A 4,556-nucleotide genomic window follows, 5' to 3' on the forward strand; every position below is an offset into this window, starting at 1 on the left:
CATGTAAGTTTCTAGCATCTTGGCTTGTTTCTCAATAATTCCTTCCAAGAAATTCCTAGAAGAAAATGGTTGATCATAGGAATCATCACTTAAACCTTGAGTATTTGGAACTAAACCAATTGGGGAACCTCTTTGAAAATTTGCTTGAAAAGATCCCCTACTTTGATTATTCCAATTACCCCTAGCTTGATTTTGGCCACTTTGTTGACTATGGTTACCATAACTTTGGTTATGATCCCCATGTCCTCAGCCATGACTTTGACCATTATAACCATGGTTATTGTAGCTACCATGAATCCCTTGGACTCCATGATTTCTACAACCTCCACTTTGGTTATAATTATCATAGTTCACATGATTATGATAATTCCTATTTCCAACATTTCTTTGAACATCAATTCTAGGTTCACATAATTCACATGCTCAACTTCAATTCCATCACATTCATCACAAGGAACATTGGGGCACATAGAAGCATCATGGTCATTCATTCCACATAAATCACAAGGCCAACATTCTCTAATCATGCAACAAGAAGAAGAATTAGAGTTAGCATAAGAAAGTGTACCTCGCCCCTTAATTTGGGAGGGAAGAATCGGAGCTTGCGAAGGTCGCTTCTCAAGCTTTGCTTTGAGTGATTCAACCTCTTTCCCTAAATCCACAATTAAAGTAGTCAAATCATTAATGGCATTGAGTTGTTCGATTGAGCAACCCTTGCTAGTTGGCTCTTTCTCCACTTCTTTCCAATTCATATAATGTCGCACCACTTCATCTATTGCATCCACCACTTCTTCTTCTGTTTTGTTCATTAATGGGCCTCCGGCTCCGGCATCTAAGCTTGCTCTTCCTTGAGAACTCAACCCACCATAGAAGATTTGTATAATTTGATAGGTAGGAATCCCATGGTGTGGACACTCTCTTTGATACTCCTTGTATCTCTCCCATGCTTCATAGACACTCTCACTAGGCCCTTGCTTGAAATTTTGGATCAAAGTTCTTGATTCCACCGTCTTCTTTTGTGGGAAGAAGTGAGATAAGAAAGCCTTTGTAACCTCATCCCATGTTCTTAAGGACCTTGGTTTGACCTCTTTGTCCAACCACTCTAGAGCTCTTCCAATAAGAGATAGGGGAACAACTTGAGTCTTATGTACTCTTGAGCAACTCCGGTTACCACAATAGTATTGCAATACTTCTCAAAATATTTGAGATGATTGAGAGGATTTTCACTCTTTGTACCTCCATATTGCTTCCTCTCAACCAAAGTAATCATAGCCGGTTTAATTTCAAAATCATGATCTGGAACCATCAATGGAACAATTCCACTCTCATACTTGTAAGCTCCCGGAGTGCCTAACTCCTTCAATGTCAATCTTTGAGCTTCTCCCATGCTCACTTGCACACACAATTCTCAAACAAAAATTATTAGTAGCACGGCTACAAATGTAGCCTAAAAGAAAATCTTTTTGTATTTTTCAATAAGATGGAATAGACTCAACAACAATACACAATCACGACACCATTCCCCGGCAACGGCGCCATTTTGATCGATGGCGAAATAGTAGGTCGTTGGACTACCCTCCCCAACCGGTCAAACAAAATTTATACACTCAATCAACCCCTATACAAGTATAGTAGCAAGTCAAGGGTCGAACCCAAAGGAATAGTGAGTGAATGTCTATTGTCTTGCGCTAAGCTATTCCGAAATCGAAAGTGGGGTTGTAAAGCTAAAACTAAAGCTAATCACAACAAATAGACTTGTGGAAATCAAAGATAATAAACACTAGGGCTAGGATCCACATGCATTCATAATGAAATCAACTTATTTGGGAAGTCAATCAATTAAGTCAAGCAATGTGAGGGAAAATCAATATTGCAACCAAAAGAGCATATCAAGCTATTCTCCTAGAGATCTAACTAGCACCAACTACGATAAACTCTAGCTAGGAAACGTCACAAGATACCTCAATCATGTAATTGCAAGCCACAAATCAATGGTCCGTATCATTGTGAACTTACAATGCAATCTAGTGTGAATAACTAGGGTGATCAAGCCTAAATCAAACACACACATGCACAAAATCAATAAACCAATTTAATAACATTATCAACTCAATCAATTTCCCCAAATTAACTTCAATTCATTACTAATACATGCTTCACCATTACCCTAGCAATCAAAGTACTCACAATCCATTAAGAACATCAAAATCAAAGCTAAACCAATCAACAAATTCATATTCATCAATTGAAATCAAACTAAATCAATCAAACTATCAACAAACTTAATCCATCAACAAAACAAATGAAATCAAACAATAGATTGTATTAAAGAGTAAAGAATTCTTACAAACTTGATAGAAATCAAACCAAATGTAGCAATCTTCAATCATCAATCATTAAATCCAAAGTTTCTCTCTCTAAAAATCTAAGAACAAGTGTTTTTCTCTCTCTACCCAAAATTCAATCTAAACTAATTCTAATCTATTCTAATTCTTCTCTCTCCCAAAAATAGAAGGAAAACTATATCTAGTAAAACTAACTAGAGAGAAGTTGGTTATGACGTCCAAACATAGACCCACGGAGATGCGGCCGCACATAGAAAAGAAGAGTAGGCGCACGGGAAAGGGTACGGGCACAAACCCAGGGGGGGTGCGCCCGCACGCGCCTCCTGTGCGCCCGCACCTAGGAGGGTCTCCTCCTCCCCTTCTTCGATCTTGATCATCCTTGTGCACAGAACTTGGTGATGGTGATGAACATCAAAGTAGTCAGCAAGTATATGAGCATTTTGGTGGGTTTGTTGCATAGATGATGCCCCCACCGCATGCGTGCACCGGTTTTGAGACTTGCCCTTCGAGTTCCTCTAAACTTGAAGCTCAAAATGCTAGCACAAGGCATCCAATGTGATGATAAATGTTGAAGGGAAGCTCGGAAATCTTAGGATGCTCGATCATAACCTAAAAACAAATGAAAACAAACAAATAATAGAGAAAAATAACGAATAAACAAGATAATGCACAAAATAAAGAAACTAACTACGAAAAGCACAAAGTAAAGAAATAAAGAGCAAAACTAAGGAAAACTAAGGAAAAGAGCTACAAAATGAAATGAAATTTATCCAAAAAAAGATCAAATGAGTGCCATAAATGTCACTCATCAGCCTCATAAACGGTTTCATTAGCCCTTTCACGGAAACCTTGGATCAAAGCCCTTGCCTCAGCCGTCTTCTTTTGAGAATAGAATCTCCCTAAGAAAGTCGTGGTGACCTCGTCCCAAGTTCTCAAGGAGTTAGGCCTTACCTCTTTCTCAAGTCAATTAAGACCTCTTCCTATCAAGGAGAAAGGAAATAGCTTTAGTCTCACAAATTCTTGAGTTACCCCATTTACCTTTATCGTGATGCAATATTTTTCAAATTTGTTCAGACGTGAAAGAGGGCTCTCATGTTTTGCTCCACTAAATTGCCTCCTTTCGATCAAATTTATCATTACGGGCCGAATTTCTAAATCATTGGCTTGAGTACGTAGCGGGCGGAGCAATGCAACTTGAAGCTCTATAAGCTCCCAAAGTTCCCAAATCCTTTAAAGGTCTTTGAACTGGTGGTTCCGCGTCACCCATTTGCTCTTGTCTTTCCTCGAAATTGACCTCCCTAGTTGGGGAAGTAGTTAATGGCCTAGAACCGGCTCTCCTTCTCCTCCTATAGGTTTTCTCAATCTCGGGATCGTAAGTCACCAAAATCCTGTTATGATTTCTTCATACACTCTCAACAATTGAAATTAGTAACAAGGCTACAAGTGTAGCCAAAAAGAAATACACTCTTTTTTGAATTTTTGTTGTTTTATTGTGAACTAGACTCAAGTAATCAATTAGCAATCAACAACACTGTTCCCCGGCAACGGCGCCATTTTGACGGGCATTAGAACAATCGCACATTCCACACTCAATCAAACTCACTTATAAACAAACATCCTACAAACCAAGCATAATGGCAAGTAAGAGTTCGGTTCACAAGGAACGGGATATGGTTGCTAAAGATCATAACACTTAAGCTAATTCGAAGTCTTTTGTGAATTGGGGGTTCTTCAAGTAGACAAAAAAATTATGGTTCTAAAACGATGTATTTAAGACACTAGTGAATGGGATTCAGTCAACCAAGGCGATTAGGAAAACGGGGAGTAAAATAGACAAGATATAGAAAGGACTATTTGTAAGATCAACCTCATGCAATTAGGAAACAACTCACACTACTAAACTTAGATTCCTCATTAGTTTAGAAATAGAAGATACATAATCGAATTGCAATAATTAATGCCATGCTCCATTCACATTTGCATGTCAAACTAAGCATATCATGTTATCAAGCTCCTAAATCAAGGGTAGCTAATCCTATCATGAAGAACTAACAAGCAATCTCATACTATCGGTATATTTACAATACAAACATCAATGCTACTCCCACATTTGCATAATTAATCTATAATGTTGAGCTTCACCCAACCCTAGCAAGAAGACTACTCACAACTCATATTCATCAACATGCAAACAAGTATTAGGGTTCTAGC

The 4,556-nt window shown here is 38.3% G+C and overlaps 1 non-coding gene across 1 annotated transcript; it reads left to right on the plus strand.

Annotated features, from left to right (window-relative positions):
• Positions 1 to 897: 897 nt before the first annotated feature.
• Positions 898 to 1,003, plus strand: LOC145560978 (small nucleolar RNA R71). The gene has a single exon (XR_014093566.1). It is a non-coding gene; the product is annotated as a small nucleolar RNA R71 (small nucleolar RNA).
• Positions 1,004 to 4,556: the final 3,553 nt, after the last annotated feature.

This window comes from Chenopodium album, chromosome 9, assembly GCF_948465745.1.
Source record: "Chenopodium album chromosome 9, dcCheAlbu1.1, whole genome shotgun sequence".
NCBI classification, from domain to species: domain Eukaryota; kingdom Viridiplantae; phylum Streptophyta; class Magnoliopsida; order Caryophyllales; family Amaranthaceae; genus Chenopodium; species Chenopodium album.